Source organism: Cryptomeria japonica, chromosome 5, assembly GCF_030272615.1.
Source record: "Cryptomeria japonica chromosome 5, Sugi_1.0, whole genome shotgun sequence".
In the NCBI taxonomy this organism is placed as follows: domain Eukaryota; kingdom Viridiplantae; phylum Streptophyta; class Pinopsida; order Cupressales; family Cupressaceae; genus Cryptomeria; species Cryptomeria japonica.
This window is the reverse complement of record NC_081409.1, coordinates 261,703,096-261,723,441: the sequence shown is the minus strand read 5'-3', so window position 1 is coordinate 261,723,441 and position 20,346 is coordinate 261,703,096.

Sequence of the window (20,346 nt, the reverse complement as noted above, 5' to 3'; positions counted from 1 at the left end):
ATGTGTTGTACAAAATAGCATCTTCATATGCTAGATTCAGTACCGGTGTAATGCTAATATGCTTCTACAAAAACCTAGCTTCACCTTCAAATGATGTCTTCATGTATACCTCTTCTTAATCTCACGTATACCTTCTCACAATTCTTCTTCGCATTCCACATTCGATCTTACAAATAAGATCTTACATTTATACCATACCCTAAGACCAATTTTAGTAGGTCGGCTCTACAAGATATTGCAATAAGAACATTTTACAAATAATATAATATCCAATGCAGTAACTGATTGAACATGTCAGCTTACTGCATTTACAACAATAATAAATCATCTCTATAGCATGCCATGCTGATCTGAAAAAAGCTAAGCCTGTCGGTGTAACCCTAGATAACCCTGGACCTATTTGCCGGTAAAAGCAAATATGCAAATATGAATATAGAAATGATTAATTCTTCAAAACAAAGTGTCCACATGATGTCTTTGACATTACCAAGTGTCTTCCATATCATTCCAAGTGTCGGTGAACATTATATCCTGCCAGTGAACCATATACCAGTAACTATGCAATAGTTACTTGCTTGCCGGTGAATGTTGTTGGATCTCCAAAGTGCTAGTATTTCAGTAGGTGTTGACATCAATGACAAAACCATACCAAAATACTAACAATCTCCCCCTTTGGCATTGATGGCAACACAAGATGGAAAAACCATCAAAGTGCCAAAACAGAAATGCCAAATACCAAAAACCAACAATCTCCTCTAAACAATTTCTCCCCTTGGGAGCAACATGTGTTTTCCAAAAAAAAATTTCAATACCAATCTCTCCTCAAAAGATAATGTGTTTTTTCATAGATATCTCTCCCCCTTTGAGATCAAATGCCAAAGTTCATATACAAAATACCAATCAATTCAATATACCAACTACTCCCCCTGAGAAGTAGCTTCCTCATTAAAGATGGAAGTAAAAGATTTGTTTTTCAATTCTGTCAGTTGATGACAATCATCAATTGTCTAAGTCTCTACCAGTGGTGGTATGACTCCAAGCTGATCTCTAAGATATTAAAAAGTCTCCTTAGGCAACGGTTTTGTGAAAATATCTACAAGTTGTTCTTTAGTATTCACATAAACCAGTTTTATCTCCTTTTCTTCAACTTTTTCTCTTAGAAAATTCAGTTTGATAGAAACATGTTTTGTTTTAGAATGTAATATTGAATTCTTAGATATATCAATTGCTACAGTGTTATCACAATATATAGTAATAGGTTCTTTCCATTTTACCTTTATGTCTTTCAACATTTGCTTAAGCCATAGTACCTGTGTACAGTTAGTTGTTGCTGCAACATATTCTAATTCTGCTATTGATAAAGATGTACAACTCTATTTCTTACTCAACCAAGAAATTAATCTCTTTCCAAGAAAGAATGCTCCTCCAGTGGTTCTTTTTCTATCATCCACATCTCCTACCCAATTTGCATCTGTGTATGCACATAGATCAAAATTTTCATCTCTAGGATACCATAACCCAAGATTTGCAGTACCTTGTAAGTACCGGAAAATCCTTTTTATTGCTAATTCATGATTTTCCCTAGGATTACTTTGAAATCTAGAAACAATACATACTGCATTCATAATATCAGGCCTAGTTTGTGTCAAATACAGTAGACCTCCTATCATAGATTTGCATCTTGTTGGATTAACAGGTGTCGATTCATCCCTTTGAGATAATTTGTCATTTGTAGTCATAGGTGTGCTTACCGGTTTAGAGTTTTCCATCCCAAATTTCTTTAGTAATTCTTTCAAGTACTTGGATTGACTCAAAAATATACCTTTATCAGTTTGTGAAATCTGCAATCCTAAAAAGAATTTTATTTCTCCAATCATAGACATTTCAAATTATTGTTGCATTTTAATAGAAAATTCCTTACATAATCCATCTTCTCCTCCAAAGATTATATCATCAACGAACACTTCTATAATCAAGATGTCATCATTAGTTATTTTGTAATATAAATTGATGTCTGCATTTCCTTTAGTAAGACCAATCTTTAAAAGATACTTATCCAACCTTGCATACCAAGCTCTTGGGGCTTGTTTCAATCCATACAGAGCTTTTCTTAACCTCTTCATTTGCCAATCTTCCTCTTGTCATAACTCCTTTAAATTTGTTTCCAATTGTTTGATCTTCAGAATGATTCAATCTTACATACCGGGGTGTCTTAATTTGCTATTGTTCTTCAATTACTATGGAACCCTTTGATGGTATCGGGGTAACTGGATCTTCATTCTGTACCGGTGGATTTAGTGTAGGTTCATTTGTCACAATTTCTATTATTGGTTTAGAGTCTATATACCTTGAAGTTCCTCTGAATTGTTCATCAATCTTTACATTTGTACTCTCAACAATTTTCTACAATCTCTTATTAAAACATCTATATGCCTTTCTCTTAGATGAATAACCAAGAAATATTCCTTCATCACTTCTAGGATCAAATTTGCCAATATACTCATCTCTTCTAATATAACATTTACTTCCAAAAATTCTGAAATACTTAAGAGTAGGAGTATTACCAAACCATAGTTCATGAGGGGTCTTACCGGTTTCACCTTTGATGTGAACTTTGTTGAATTTATAGACAGCAGTGCTAACTGCTTCTCTCCAATACACATGTGGTAGATTTTCTTCAGATAACATACTTCTTGTTGCATCCAAGATAGTTCTGTTTTTCCTTTCAACAAATCCATTCTGATGTGGTGTCTGAGGTGCTGATAACTATCTTCTGATTCCATTCACTTCACAGAATGTATTAGAGTCCTTAGATGTGAATTCTCCTCCTTGATCTGATCTTAAACATTTGATTTTCTTACCGGTTTCATTCTCAACCATTGCTTTGAACAATTTGAACTTTCCAAGTGCTTCTGATTTTTCTTTGAGAAAAGTAACCCAACACATTCTAGAATAATCATCAATAATTAGCATGAAATATCTATCACCTTGTAAGCTTTTAGTTCTTGTTGGACCACATAAATCAGTCTGAATCAAATCAAGAGCATTATTGGATTTGTCTGGAATACTTTTGAAACTAGCTCTAACTTGTTTTCCAAATTGACATTCCTTACAATTTATATTCTGAGGTTTCACAATTCTAGGTAGATCTCTAACTACCTTAGAAGTACTGATTTTTACCATGCAATCAAAGTTTACATGACATAGTCTCTTATTCCATAACCAACTTTCATCTATATGTGCAATCAAGCATGCCTTTTCACTGTTATTCAAGTGAAAGATATTACCTCTAGTCTAATTACTGGTTGCAATTTCCAAACCAGTTCTATTCATGATTTTGCATTTTCCATTTTTAAATTGTAACTGAAATCCCTTCTCAACTAATTGACCAACACTTAAAATATTATGCTTTAATCCTTCAACATAGTAGACATTGTCAGTGTTGTGCTTACCATCAAGAGATATTGAACCCTTACCTTTGATTGAACAGGCTTTGTCATTTCCAAATCTTACTAAACCTCCATTGTATTCTTGAAAGTTAAATAAATTACCTTTGTCTCCTGTCATATGATGTGAGCATCTTGAGTCAATGATCCATTCATCCTTTACTTCAACTTTAGCTGCTAGGGCTTGCTCTACCGGTTGAGCAGTAGGTGCCAGTTGATCTTTTGTTATAGCAACAAAAACCCATCCATTGTCTACTAGATCCTCATCAAAATCATCAGTCACACCTTCATCAACAATGTAACAAGATTTGTCTTTGTTCTTCTTAAATCTGTATCTCTGATATTCAGGATTAGGCTTGTATGTTCTTCTAGCTTCTTCTCTTAGTCTAGCATGTCTATCAGGGCATCTCAAAGCCATATGACCAATTTTATTGTAGTTGAAACATTTAAAGGGTGCTTTACCTTCATACTTACTTCCAACTAGACCTTTTGGCATTTTCCTTGCAAATAGTGCTTCAAGTTCTTCAAGATCTTCATTCTCCTTCCTAGTTTCTTCAAGTTCTCTTGCATAAAAGGCTTTCCAATCTGATTTGTCAAATGATGAAGCAAATGATGTTGATGCTTTAAAGGCCAAATCTATCTTTATAGTAGCAATAGGACCAAATTCCTCAATTTCAAAAGCTGAAAGTTTTCCAATCAATGTATCCCTAGTTACTGATGTATTAGGCATTGTTCTCAACTCATTCATAGTAGCAACCTTCATTTTATATGCCGGTGGCAAACCTCTTAAGATTTTTGAAACAATTTCATCCTCACTCAAGGTTCCTCCACAACATTTAATACCCAAAACAATTTCATTTACTCTTTCCATAAAAGTTGAAATTCTTTCATCTTCTTCCATTTTCAGATGTTCATACCTGACTTGGAAGCTTTCAAGTTTTGCAATCTTGACTGTGGAATCTCCTTCATTTAGAGTTTCCAAATGATCCCAAATAGATTTAGGTCTTAGCAGTAGACCTATCTGATAATCCCATGATTTGTTGATCTGATAATACACTCAAAAGTGCTTCTCTTGCTTTGCAATCATTCTCCTCATCTTTAGCTAGGGTAGTTGGAGTAGTCTGACCAGCTACAGCAGCAGTATAACCATTCTTTGTAACTTCCCATATTTCTTTACCAATGCAATTTAGATGTGTCTCCATCTTGATCTTCCATATCCCATAGTTGGTTCCATCAAGTTTAGGACTGTCCTTCCTGAAATAATTAGTAGACATTGGATCTCCTCAAGTTGTTAAAGTTCTACAAAAGAGGACTAGGCTCTGATACCAATTGTTAGGTCCCAGAGACAACTAAGAGGGGGGTTGAATCAGTTGTCTAATAAATTCAAACCAAAAACAAATTAACCAACTTAATGCTTAATACCGGTAAACCATTTAAGTATGTCGGTAGACAGTGTTAACAGTAATTTGCTATATCGATAAAGATTAATGCATGAAACATAAACACAAAGTCATCCACAACACATAACACCAATATTTGTACGTGGAAACCCTGTAAGGGGAAAAATCACAGTGGGAAACCTTACCCATAATCAGATGATACTACTGCAGATAGTAAGTGTACATAAACGGGGTCTGCACATGTAGAAAGGCCAACAACCTAGAGCTCACTGCTCAATCACAAAATGGGAGTCACACTAACTACAGTTGGATGGTTAAATCCAATAAGAATGTACTGTACAAAATAGCATCTTCATATGCTGGATTCAGTACTAGTGTAATGTTGATATGCTTCTACAAAAACCTAGCTTCACCTTCAAATGATGTCTTCATGTATAACTCTGCTTAATCTCACATATACCTTCTCACAATTCTTCTTCGCATTCCACATTCGATCTTACAAATAAGATCTTACATTTATACCATACCCTAAGACCAATTTTAGTAGGTTAGCTCTACAAGATATTACAATAAGAACATTTTACAAATAATATAATATCCGATGCAATAACCAATTGAACATGTTAGCTTAATGCATTTACAACAATAATAAATCATCTCTATAGTGTGCCATGCTGATCTGAAAAAGATAAGCCTGTCGGTGTAACCCTAGATAACCCTGGACCTATTTGCCGGTAAAAGCAAATATGCAAATATGAATATACCAATGAATAATTCTTCAAAACAAAGTGTCCACACGATGTCTTCGACATTACCAAGTGTCTTCCATATCATTCCAAGTGTCGGTGAACATTATATCCTGTCGGTGAACCATATACCAGTAACTGTGCAATAGTTGCGTGCCGGTGAATGTTGCTGGATCTCCAAAGTGCTAGTGTTTTAGTAGGTGTTGACATCAATGACAAAACCATACCAAAATACCAACACATGATGTATTGTAAAGACTCATATATGTATGAGATCTTGTAGGTCATTTGTAGTAAAGTAAGAAAATTATGTATGTAAGCGATATATGAGAGCGAATAATTATATATACATTTTGATGTGTTTATCTTGAGAGCGAATAAGAGAAGAGTAGAGCGAAGACTATTCTGTGTAAGTAGAATCATTCACCATAAAGGTTTTGGTAGAGGTATTAGACAGAGCTTAAACCGATAGTGAATCTAGCATTGCAGATGTTATTTTGAAGCAGTACATTGTTATTGGATTTAACCATCCAATTGTAGTCAGTGGGACTCCATTTTTGTTGAGCAGTGAGCTCTAGGCAGTTGGCCTTCCTGCATGTGTAGGCCCCTATTGGTAATAAGTAATGTTTAGTCATATAGGCCAGTGAGTAAATATTGTGGGTGACAAATCCCACCAAGTTTTTTCCCTTACCGAGTTTCCTCACCAAAAATATCTATGTTATGGTGTGTATTGATGCTCATTCTTTTGTTTCTCTTTATAGCATTATTATTTTCTTACCGATATATTAATTTGGGTTGTAAAGTTGCAAACAAGTTTAAATATTTCATCCACCGGTTAGACACTGATTCACCCCCCCCTCTCAGTGTCTTTGGGACTAACCAAGTATCTAACATTTTCCATCCTTGAACTATAGTTGAAATCCCTTATTTACCAATTTTCCTACACTCAAAATATTATGCCTCAAACCTTCAACATAATAAGCATTGTTAGTATTGTTCTTACCATTCAATGATATAGTTCCTTTTCCTTTGATCATACTTGCTTTGTCATCTCCAAATCTAACTAGACCACCATCAAATTCTTGGAAAAGATAAAAACTTCCCTTTATCTCCAGTGCTATGATGTGAGCAACCACTGTCAATTACCCATTCATCCTTGTCTTCAATTTTAGCAGAACGTGCCTTCTCTTTAGGTACATTCTCTTCCAGTGCCGAATCATCCTCTTTGATAGAAAGGAACACCCATGCCTTCCTCATCTGCTATGTAGCATGATTTGTCATTGTTTTTCCTGTACTTATACTTGATCTAATATCCAGGGTTAGGCTTAAATGATCTTCTAACTCTTTCTTCAAATCTTGAATTCCTTTCAAGACATCTAGATGCAAAATGACCAATCTTATTACATGCAAAACATTTAAAAGGTACTTTTCCTTCATACTTCCTACTGGTCCTTTGGGTACTCTTTTAGAAAATAGTGCTTCAAGTTGCTCAAACTCATCATCTTCTCTATTTACATCTTCTAACTCCTTTGCATACAAAGCTTTCCAATCTTGCTTAGCGGTTGTAGATGTAGATGCATGAAAACTAGGTTCAGTCTTCACAGCTCTAGAAGGTCCAAATTCTTCAAGCTCAAAAGAAAATAGTTTCCCAACCAAAGTATCTATGTTGATAGATGTATTAGCCATTGTTATTAATTCATTGATAGTAGTAGCCTTAATTTTGTAAGCTGGTGGTAGGGCTCTCACGACTTTAGAAATAATTTCATCTTTGCTCAGAGTTCCACCACAACATTGAATTCCCATACTAATCTCATTTACCCTTTTCATGAATGCAGTAATTCATTCATCTTCTTCCATCTTCAGGTTTTCATATCTCACCTGGTAACCATCAATTTTAGCAATCTTCACTGTAGGGTCACAGATAAAGTTTTTAATTTTTGATAGTACAAAGTTTTTGCAAAGTCTTAACTTGGTTTTGGTAGACATTTTTTAGATTGTACATAACCGGCTACAGGTTTCTAGGTAATTTTTAAATTTTTGATACTTTTTGACATCCTTTGTCATTGATGTCAAACAGGGAGTGGTGTAATGAGAAAAATATATAGAAGGAGGTCACTTTCTCAAGGGGAGCACTCTCAGTTTTCAGACTTCAAATTTTGGGTATCAGTTTTGATTTTTCTCATGAGTGTTGCCATCAATGCTAAAGGGGGAGATTGCTGGCATTATAAACTCAAATGAGAATGGTTGATGTTGTCATTTATGGAAACCAATTGGTAAAAAGGTTCAACAAGGTTTCATAGGTTATACGAACAAAAGACTTCACCTACTGACACCAACAATCACTACAAGGGTTATTCATACCGACATTCGTCTACACCTGCAGTCCAAGCTGACTTGGAAATACTATTGTTTATGTGAAATATATTGTAATGTAATATTATATTTGTACGGCCAACATGATGTATTGTAAAGACTCATATATTTATGAGATCTTGTAGGTCATTTGTAAGAAAGTAAGAAAAGTATGTATGTAAGCAGTATATGAGAGTGAATAATTATATATGCATTTTGATGTGTTTATCTTGAGAGCGAATAAGAGCAGAGTAGAGAAAAGAATATTCAATGTAAGAAGAATCATTCAACAACAAGGTTTTGGAAGAGGTATCAGACAGAGCTTAAACCAGTACCAAATCCAACATTGCAGATGCTATTTTGAAGCAGTACATTGTTATTAGATTTAACCATCCAATTGTAGTTAGTGGGACTCCATATTTGTTGAGAAGTGAGCTCTAGGACGTTGGCCTTCCTACATGTGCAGGCCCCTATTGTAGTAAGTAATATTGATTCATATTGGCTAGTGAGTAAATATTGTGGGTCACAAATCCCACCAAGGTTTTTCCCTTATAGAGTTTCCTCGCTAAAAATATATGTGTTATGGTGTGCATTGATGCTCATTCTTTTATTTCTCTTTACTGCATTATTATTTGCTTACCGGTATATTAATTTGCATTGAAAAGTTGCAAATATATTTAAATCTTTCATCCACTAGTTAGACACTGATTCACGCCCCCTCTCTCTGTGTCTTTGGGACTAACCAAGTATCTAACAATTGGTATCAGAGCCAGGTTCTCTATTTGTAGAAGCCTAATAGCTTGAGGAAGATTCTGAAACTGGTACTGATGGAAAGTTTGAGACAACAGTTGGAAGGAGCTCTTGAAGATTTTGATGCAGAAAAATTGAAGAACATCAAATTGGAAGATGAACTCATATCTTCTCGGGAATTCATCAAAGCACTTCAAGAAAACCTATTCATAGCAAAGAATAAGAGAAAAGAATTACATGTGCAACTGCAAAACCAAGATAATGAATAAAAGGAAACTCTTAGAGATATTGCAGAGAACCTGAGACAAGAGAATAGTAACAGGAGGAGTGAGATTGAAGACTTAACCATGAGACTATGTAAGGTTATTGAAGATAGAAAGAGGAATGAGGAAGATTTGGCCAGAAGACTTAATGAAAGATCAGATGAATCTCTAAGGCTTAGTTATGAAAATGATATGCTTAAAACATATTTGATTCACATGAAACATTACAAAGAGGAACTTTTGAGATAGGTTAGCACTTTGAAAAGTGATTTGGTCACTGCAAATGAATACAAAGACAAATTCAAGAAGAGTTCAGACAAGCTTGATGATATGCTGAAAAGTCCAAAACCTGATGGAGAAATAGTTGGACTTGGATCTGAACATGGAGAAAGTTTTGGAACTGCAAACAATCATGATCACAACAAACCGGCAAGGCAACCTAATGCTTATAAATTCAATGGAAAATGTTTTAATTGCAACAAATTTGGTCATAGAGAAAATCAGTGCAGATTTAGGAATAATCAGAATACAAACTTACCCATCGGTTAGTGTTCCAAATGCAATAAAAATGGTCATAACTCAAACAATTGTATAATGAATGTGAAATGCTATGCTTGTGGTATATTTGGACATCTATCTAATAAATTTAGAACTCAAACCGGTTAAGGTTATGGAAAAGCTATTCAAAGAAACAATGTAACATGTTATGCATGTAACAAGATTGGGAATATTGCAAGATTCTGCAGAAGCAAGAATGTACTGACAAACACAGAGGATATAATGACAAAGGCAAGGAAAAGATGAATGAAATCAAGCAAGAATTCATTAAACAATGGATCAAGAAGAGAGATCAGAAGAATGATGAATCTGTCTCTGCATCGGGAGAACAGAGTAATCCTGTACCGGCAAGAGATTCTTCATCTAATTAAGGAATAATCCTTAGGGGTTAGGCAACTAATTGAAGATCATGCATTTACCCTCAGATGGTGGTAAGAAGTCAAAATTCTTCTTTACCAAAACATATGTTGAGTTACATGGAAATTCACTTCACCAGTGAAGCATTTATTATGGTTGTAAGTTAACTTTTTGGTTATAAAGAACTTGAATTTTTCATTTCAACTCACCAAGCATTCAAGCATTTGAAGAGCGTGAAAGTTGAGCACCAACATTCTAGAGGCAAAGCAACAAGGGTTTTTTAGGGCATCCAAGCTTTTCACTTGCATTTGAAAATCAAAGGTATTTATCTTACGAAATGACTTCTTCATCCTTCGTTCCTGAATTCATTGCAAACCCTAATATTGTGGAGAACATCAAGCATCCTAGACTAGTTTTTAATATCATCCCTAAGATAGCTAAGTTGGATGACTCCATTGGTGCATTTTTAAGAATCCCTAAGGGAGTTGCATTTGCTGAAGACCCTAGGGCATACATTCACTGTAACATTGAAGATTTAGGGTCTGAGGATTTAAAGAACATGTTCATGAATGTTATCACTGAAAATCAAGGTATAGTCAAACCGGAACACAACATTGTTGAAGATTTAGGGTTCATTGACATCCTTCACATGCCTGAATTTTTAGATGAGATTGCCCCTTATGTTCTTAGCAGAGTTCGTAGTGAATTTTTGTGGCTAGAATTAGTTTTCAAAATTGCTAAGGAAGAAATTAAGGCTATTACTGGTTTACCTTCTACCGACACTAGGCCTGAGAAGAAAAAGAAAATTTCAAACAAATAGGTTATGAACTTAACCAGCGCAACATCAGATTACAGATCACTTAGGGTTAGCGATATAACCAATAACAATGTCAAATATTCTAGTATGATTATTGGATATAAAGTTGCTCATACTAATAGGCTGAATTTTGTTTCAAGTTTATGCATTCATAGTGCCCATGAGATGATTATGAATAATGCTAAAATTGACATCTGTGAATGGTTGAAAGATGAACTGTTAGAAAGTTTGGATAAAATTAAAGGTGATAAGAAGGGGACATTCAAGTTCGGGAATTTGATTGTATGCTTAATGCTATATTTCTCAAAGGAGATTCTCAGTATTGGACACAAGGACTTTGCCTATGACATTTTTGTTGGAAAATAGATTAAGGAGGCAATTACCAGCATAGGTTTAGATGGTGACAAACAGGTAAAAGAATACTTCAAGGACTTTCAAGCTAAAACGAGGCAAAGGGAAAGGATTCCCCAAAGCATTGTTGACAAATATGACAAACAGATATGCTTTGTGATTAAAAGAGATGAAGTATAGATGGAAGCAGTTAGACCTAGAATTGTCTAAATAATAGAGATGGGTTACAAAGTGGACTCACACATCTTGGAATCTTATGTCAAGATACTCCTAGATGCTCCACCAGAACCAACAGAAAAGATCTTTGGTAATGTTGAAACTATAGAGAGTGATGTTACTATGCAGAAGCAGAGGAAGAAAAGAGACAAAGTAATAAAAGATGCTTTGAAGTTTATTTAAGTTGTTAAAAAGGGATTGTTGAAACTTGATCAGATGAAATATGTTTCCGAACAAGAAAGAAAATCAGAACAACAAACGGTACCACATATTTCTCCTATGGCTACCTCATCCGATTTTGACAATGACAAGGCTACAAAATTCAAAAGGGTGGACAAAAAGAAAGGAAAACCCTCACCAGCACCTGCTCCATCACCGAAGAAATAAAAAACACTTAGAAAGAAACAATAGGCTATGAGAGAGCCCAATGGTCAGAAGAAGAAAGTCACACCAAAGAAGCAACCGGAACAAAAGGAACCTGACACTCTTTCACCAGAAGAGCTGATAAATGAAATAACTTAGGAAGGAAATCTTGGTAATGTTAGTAAGTGTTGGTATTATGGATGAATTTGTCACGTTTTGTATTGGTTTTTTCATTGATGTCAACACTTGTCTTCTTGGAGGTTTACATTATGGTTCACTGGTATGGTTAGTGGCTTATGCACAGTCACCAGTATATGTTCACCAACAGGTTATATTGTTCACCGACATCGATGGTAACTTGGAGATCATTTGGTTATGTCGAAGACATAGATTGGAAGTTTGGTTTTGGTGTTTTTCTTATTGGTCTAATCGGGTTGACAGATTTGCCTTTACTGGTAGATAAGTCTAGGTTATGGACCGGTACATGTTATCTATTCCAAATCAGCACGACACGTCATGGAGATGATTTATTAATTGGTAAATGTATTGAGCTGACATGTTGTATCGCATCAAGACTTATTTGTAATTGATTTAATTGTAACATCTTTAGTGAGCTGACCTATTCATTTGGTCTTAGGTTTTGTATATATGATTGTAAGATCTTATTGAAGATCATGGTACTCATGAGCGAGTGTGGATACTGAAGAGTGAAACTAAGCAGATCCTTGTGCAAATCACATAGACATTATTTGAAGGTTGAAGGAAGGTTATGAAGGTGTTTTGAAACTCATGTTTAGAGCTTAACTGGTATTGAATCCAGCTTTGGAGATGCTATTTTGAGTAGTACATTATCATTGGATTTAACCATCCAATTGTGTAATCAGTGTGACTCCTAATTTGTGATTGAGCAGTGAGCTCTAGGCAGTTGGCCTTTCTGCATGTGCAGACCCCATTTATATACACATACTATCTACAATAGTATCATCTAATTGTGTGTAAGGTTTCCCATCATGGTTTTTCCCTTACTAGGTTTCCACATCAAAATCTTTGTGTTATGTGTTGTGGATATTGTTTCTCTTTATGTTTCATGCATTAAGTTAAATCAGTACTGCTATATCTATTAATCTAATTTACTGACACTTAAGTTTGGTTTACTGACATTAAGGTTAAATTGGAATAACTTTCATTTGGATTATAATTTATTGATGCTTGGTTCACAACGGATTCACCCTGCCCCCTCTCAGTTGTCCTTCCCAAAACCTAACAGTAAGTTCTATCATTCTTTTATTGATTCTGATAAGTATACCATTGAGGAGAGAATTATTTTGTATCTAGATATATATAAGAAGGTTCCTATTGAGGTTATAAATGTTATTCGTAATGCTCTATACTTGAGACTTGAAGCTAAGAGAATGTCCATTATGGAGTTAGATAGGAAATTGAAGGTTGAGGCACTATTAGTGGTTCATCCTGTTAAGTCTAAGAAAGAAATAGATGATTTAATAGCTGAAGCTAACATGACTATTTTTGTGAGTGGTCACCAGCAAGTTATTCTTATGGCCGACAAACTAAAATAGATTGCAGATGAAACAACTGATAAGTGGGATATATTCTTTGTTGAGAAAGAGAAGAGAGAAGAGAAAGATAGATAGAAAGTTGATAAATCATTTACTAAAGTATATCAAAAAGAAGATAAAGGTAAGAGAAAGGTTAGCAGTGTACCTGACATCATAGTTAAGGACAACTTACCTCCACTAGCATAGGACACCCCACTGGTAGTATCAAAGGCACCCGCAGAAATGGAAAATCAGCCTGAAGAAGAGAAGTCGGAGGAAGTAAAAGAAGATGATATTGATCCCGAGTCAAAGATTTTATTCACAATGAATGTTGACACTTAGGACATCAATATTGTCTTGGATAAGGAAATTACAGAGGAAAAGAAATCTGAAGCTATAAATGTTGAGATCTCTGAATGACTGGTCAAGATTGTTAACACTTGGCAGAATATTGAGATACCAGCAAAAGTAGAAAAAGAACCAGAACAGACACAATCTGAATTGGTAGAGAATAAGAATGAAAATAAGGAAGAGAAAGTGGATAAAGAAGAGGTTAAGGTAGCTGAACAGGTATTTGGAGAAGAAAAGAAAATTATTGTAGAACCTAGCACTCCTCCCAGTACTTCTACTATGGATTACAGACTGACAAATGTTACTGAGGTATTATTAGATTCCATAAAGAAGATAATAGAATGCAATGCCTTAGCATTTAAGGCTCTTAATGACACTCTACCAATTTTGTAGATGATTGCACTGACGTGCAAGGTTGATCACATTGTTGGGTCTATAGGTAAATTGGACACATTGTCCAAATTCATTTCTTCTAACATTCAAACTGTAGTTAAGATAAATGAGGAGACCATTCATGAAAGAGTTAATAAGGAGAAGGATGAATTCTTTGACAAAATAATAAAGGATTGTATAGGACAGATTCATTCATTGCTACTGGCATTGAATTCCACCATTTTGGAATACAAGGAATTGTACAAGGAAGCCTGCAAACCTCACCATCTAACAGAAGATATTGATGAGAAAATAAGGAAAACACAAAAAGAGATTGATGACATTGCTGACAATATGATTGGTTCTTCAAAACTTACATCATTTTTGGATCAAGAGATGGCTATTTATGAAGAGAAGATTGAGAAATTGGAAAGAGAAAAAGCAAGGTTGAAGATGAAAACCCGGGAGTTAAAGAACAAACTTGGTCCTAGATTGGATAATTTGTTAACACACTAGCATGAGCCATCTAAGGCAACTATTCAAGGGGAGAGATCACCAAAGAAATAGATGCATTATCTCACCGAGATGATTTGACAAATAAAGACTTCAATTTTTGACAGTACAAAGTTTTTGTAAAGTCTTAACTTGGTTTTGGCAGACATTTTTCAGATTGTACATAACTGGCTATAGGTTTCTAAGTAATTTGTAAATTTTTCATACTTTTTGACATCCTTTGTCATTGATGTCAAAGGGGGAGTGGTGTAATGAGGAAAATATATAGAAGGAGCTCACTTGCTCAGGGGGAGCACTCTCAATTTTTGGACTTCAAATTTTGGATATTAGTTTTTTATTTTTCTCATGAGTGTTGCCATCAATGCCAAAGGGGGAGATTGTTAGCATTATAAACTCAGATGAGAATGTTTGATGTTGTTATTGATGGAAACTAATTGGTAACAAGGTTCAACAAGGTTTCATAGGTTCTACCAGCAACAAACTTCACCTATCGGCACCAGCAGTCACTACAAGCATTATTCACACCGGCAAGAGATTATACCTGCAGTCCGAGCCGACTTGGAAATAAAATTGTTTATGTGAAATGTATTTTAATGTAATATTATATTTGTATGGCTGACATGATGTATTATAAAGACTCATATATGTATGAGATCTTGTAGGTCATTTGTAAGAAAGTAAGAAAAGTATGTATGTAGGTATGTATGTAAGCGGTATATGAGAGCAAATAATTCTATATGCATTTTGATGTGTATATCTTGAGAGAGAATAAGAGCAGAGTAGAGAAAAGGCTATTTTGTGTAAGAAGAATCATTCACTAGAAAGGTTTTGGTAGAGGTATCAGACAAAGCTTAAACCGGTACTGAATCCAGCATTGCAGATGCTATTTTGAAGCAATACATTGTTATTGGATTTAACCATCCAATTGTAGTCAGTGGGACTCCATTTTTATTGAGCTGTGAGCTCTAGGTAGTTGGCCTTCCTGCATGTGTAGGCCCCTATTGTACTAAGTAATATTTATTCATATTGGCCAGTGAATAAATATTGTGGGTCACAAATCCCATCGAGGTTTTTCCCTTACCGGGTTTCCTCCGCAAAAATATATGTGTTATGGTGTGCATTGATGCTCATTCTTTTGTTTCTCTTTACAACATTATTATTTTCTTACTGGTATATGAATTTGGGTTTTAAAGTTGCAAATAAGTTTAAATATTTCATCCACCGGTTAGACACTGATTCACACCCCCCCCTCTCTCAGTGTCTTTGGGACTAACCAAGTATCTAACATTTTCCATCCTTGAACTATAGTTGAAATCCCTTATCTACCAATTTTCCTACACTCAAAAGATTATGCCTCAAACCTTCAACATAATAAGCATTGTCAGTATTGTTCTTACCATCCAATGATATAGTTCCTTTTCCTTTGATCATACTTGCTTTGTCATCTCCAAGTCTAACTAGACCACCATCAAATTTTTGCAAAGATAAAAAATTTCCTTTATCTCTAGTCATATGATGTGAACAACCATTGTCAATTACCCATTTATCCTTGTCTTCAATTTTAGTAGCAAGTTCCTTCTCTTCAGGTACATTCTCTTCCAATGCTGGATCATCCTCTTTGATAGATAGGAACAACCATTCCTTTCTCATCCACTATGTAGCATGATTTGTCTCTGTTTTTCCTGTACTTATACTTGTTCTGATATCCAGGGTTAGGCTTAAATGATCTTCTAACTCTTTCTTCAAATCTTGAATTCCTTTTAGGACATCTATATGCAAAATGACCAATCTTATTACATGCAAAATATTTAAAAGGTGCTTTTCCTTCATACTTACTTCCTACCGGTCCTTTGGGTACACTTTGTTGGCATATGGACACTCCAATGAGACATTGTATGTGATTGAAGGTTTTGTAATTGATGCCAACCTTGCAATCTTATGGCACTGGCAAGACATTATACTGACAAAGCATTACACCGGCAAGATAGTGTACTGGCATCAACAGATCACTCAGGACACCGACACCGGTACAGAAGAAAACAACTATACCAGCACATAGGCCGATAGGATTTTTGTTATGTAATATTTTGTTTATTATTGTAAGCCGACTTGGCAAATTGTAAAATGATTCTTATATATAAAGGAGATCATTGTAGACATTTGTAAGAGTGATGTAGGAGTATTAAGGAAAATATTAGGTAGACCTAATGTGCGAAATATAGATCAAGGGTATATGTAAAGAACAAAGCAAGAACTAGTACTGAATCTGGCATTGAAGATGCTATTGTAAAGTAGTACAAGTTATTGGATTAGTATAATCCTTATTGTAAGTCAGTGTGACTTCCCATTGAGTAGTGAGCTCTAGGCAGTTGGCCTTCCTACATGTGCAGGCCCCTATTGTAAGTAATATTCTCTTATTGGCATGTGAGTAAATATTGTGGGTCAAAAATCCCACCGAGGTTTTTCCCATAGTGGGTTTCCTCGTTAAACATCTTGTGTTATGGTGTACTTTTCATGTGGATATTCTTGATTATGTTTATTGCATTATTTCTTGCATACTGGTACATTGTTATATTATGTTCTACATGTTTTAACTTAAGAAATTCTTATTACCGGTTAGATACTGATTCACCCCCCCCCTCTCAGTATCTGTGGGACCCCTAACAATTGGTATCAGAGCCTGGTCCTCTATTTTCAAAATCCTAACAGCTTGAGGAAGATCTTGACACTGGTAAAGATGGAAAATCTGATGAAGCAACTTGAAGGAGCTCTTATAGACTATGATGCAGAGAAATTGAAAAATATCAAATTACAAGATGATTTAAGAGTTGCTCAGGATATCATTCAGGCACTTCAAGAAAATTTTACTATTGCAAGAAATAAGAGAAGAGAACTTTGTGAAAAATTGCAAAATGAAAATGATGAAAAGGAATCACTTAATGATATGATAAGCAAGTTGAAATAAGAGATCATGACAACAAAAAATGAAATGCAGGATATGACTATGAGATTTTGCAAAGAGATTGAGGACAAGAAGAAGAATGAAGAAGAATTGACCAGAAGACTAAGTGATGCAGCAAATAAGAACACAAGACTTAGCTATGAAAATGACATGTTGAAGACAGATTTGATGCATACTCAGAATGACTCAAATGAACTGATGAGACAAAAAGAAATCTTGGAAAGAGAATTAGAAACTGCAAATCAACACAAAGAAAAATCAAGAAAAGCTCAGAGGAACTTGGTACCTTGCTGAAGAATAAAAAACCTAAAGGTGACACTTTTGGAATTGGCTTTCAAGTTGGTGAAAGCTCTGGTACTGCAAATACTCAGGATCACAACAAACCGGTAAGACAACCTAATACTTATAAATTCAATGGAAAATGCTTTAACTGTAATAAGTATGGTCATAGAGAAAATGAATGTAGATCTAGGAATTATTAGAATATCAATACACCCACCGGTCAATGTTCAAAATGCAACAAAGTTGGTCACAACTCTGAAAACTGCAGAATGAATGTGAGATGTTATGTTTGTGGAAGATTTGGACATTTATCAAATCAATACAGAACACAAATCGGAATAGGTTATCGGAAAGCTATTCAGAAGAATAATGTAACTTGTTATGCATGTAACAAGATTGGGCATATTGCTAAATTTTGTAGAAGTAAAGGAACACCGGTAGACAACAAAAGTGCTAGCTTCAAAGGTAAAGAAAAAGTTGAAGAGGTTAAGCGAGAATTCTCAAAACAATGGATTAGAAAAGCTTATCTAAATATTGGGAATACTTCTCCACCAGTGGAACCAACCAATGCTTCAGTGGTAGGACAGAGTGATGCTTCACTGGAAGGACAGAGCAATGCTCCACCGGTAGGAAGTTCTTCATCTAATTGAAGAAAATTTCCTTGAGGGTTTGGCAATCAAATGACACATGTGCTAATTATTCCCTCTGTTAGAGATAAGAAGTTGAAAATTACTTATTACCGCCAGACAATGTTAAGTGAATACTTAACTGACATGCAATAAATGTGGTAGATGGCGAAAAGACATTATAAAAGTAAGGTTTTGGCTCCATTTCATTTCACCATGATTTCAAATTTTCAGAGAGCACGAAGATTCCGAGCTAAGGCATTTTGAGCAAGAAGAAAGCACACTCCAAGCAATCATCCACCCAAGGTAGTAAAAGGTATTTAATCATGGCATCCACCTCTGCAATTGAATACATAGCAAACCCTACTGTTGTTGAAGTAATTAAAAGACCTAGGCCCGTATTTCAGTTAGTTCCCGAGATAGCAAAGAAGGATGATACCTTAGGTGCTTTTTCTCAAATCCCTAAAGGAGTTGTATATGCTGAAGACCCCAGAATGTATATCCACTACAACATTGAAGAGTTAGGAGATGAGGAGATCAAAACCATGTATAAAACCATAATATGTGATGATACTGGCAATGTTAAAGATGAACACAAGATTGTTGAAACCCTAGGATTCACAGAAATCCTTAGCATTCCTGAATTTCCTAAGGATGTGATTAGGATAGTTTTAAGCAGAGTACATGGAGAATTTTTCTGGTTAGATGCAATCCATAAGATCACCAAGGAAGCTATGAAAGTTGTGACAGGGTTACCGACCACCGATAAGAGAACAGATAAAACCAAAAAGGTTCCCAATGACCTAGTTACAAAACTAACTGCTGCAACGTTTGACAAGAGATCTTTAAGGGTTAATGATGTAAAAGATATCAATGTGAGATTCATCAGTATGATATTAGGTTATAAAGCCACTCATGCTAATAGACTCAATTCAGTTTCAAGTTTATGCATTAAGAGTTCTTATGATATGGTAACAGATAATGCAAAAATTGACATTTGTGAATGGTTAAAGGATGAACTAATTGACAACCTTGGAAAAATCAATAAGGACAAGAAAGGAACTTTCAAATTTGGAAATTTGTTAGCATACCTAATGCTACACATAACAAAATAGGTTCCTGGTATAGGTTATAAAGAACCTGGATATGACATACCGGTAGGAAAACAATTAACTAAACTATTCAATAACATGGGTGAGAACAAGGAGAACAATATTCATGACTTTTTCCAAGCATTAAAGACCAAAATGAAGAAAAGAATAAGGTAATCTCAGAAAATAGTAGACAAATACATAGATGATATATGCTTTGTTATTAAGAAAGATGAAATCTGGATGGAAGCAGTCATCCCAAGGACAATTTGGGTAACCGAGATGGGCTATGAAACAGATGACCACATAGTTGAAACATAGGACAAAGCACTTCTAGAAGCCCCTAATGAACCTAAGGAAGAAGTATTTGGTAGTGCTGAGAATATAGAAAGCCAAATACAATCAAAGAAAAGAGTAAAGAAGGTTGAGTCATTTGTGAGGAAAGGGTCCAAACAAGCAAAAGCCATTAAGGAAGATGTATTGAAGAAAATCGGCACAATAGAGGATGAGTTGGCAGCTCCACAACCTGAAACTCACCTATCACCGGTAGGTACTTCTTCGGAAGGTGACATGCCAGCAACTTTTAAAAGAGTTGTTAGAAAAAGAGATCCTTCACCAGCAACCACACCTTCACCTAGAAGAACAAGGCAAAAGCAACAAGCAGTGAGATCTCCGGTTAGAAAGGCCACACCAAAGAAAAAGAAAAGGACAAATAGAGACTTGGCACCTCTTGATGTACTGCTAAATGAAATCATAGAGGAAGGAAAACTGAAGAATATAGAGAAAATTTATGACTCTCTAATTGCTAATGAGAAAGAGCAAGTTGAGAACAGTGTTATATTGCATATGGACATGTACAAGAAATTTTTAATGGAAGTAGCAAATGAAATTCATGATGATTTATTCAAAAGACTTGAGGTCAGAAGGCAAGCAGTGATAGAATTAGATAAGAAAATAAAAATTGAGAAGCTACT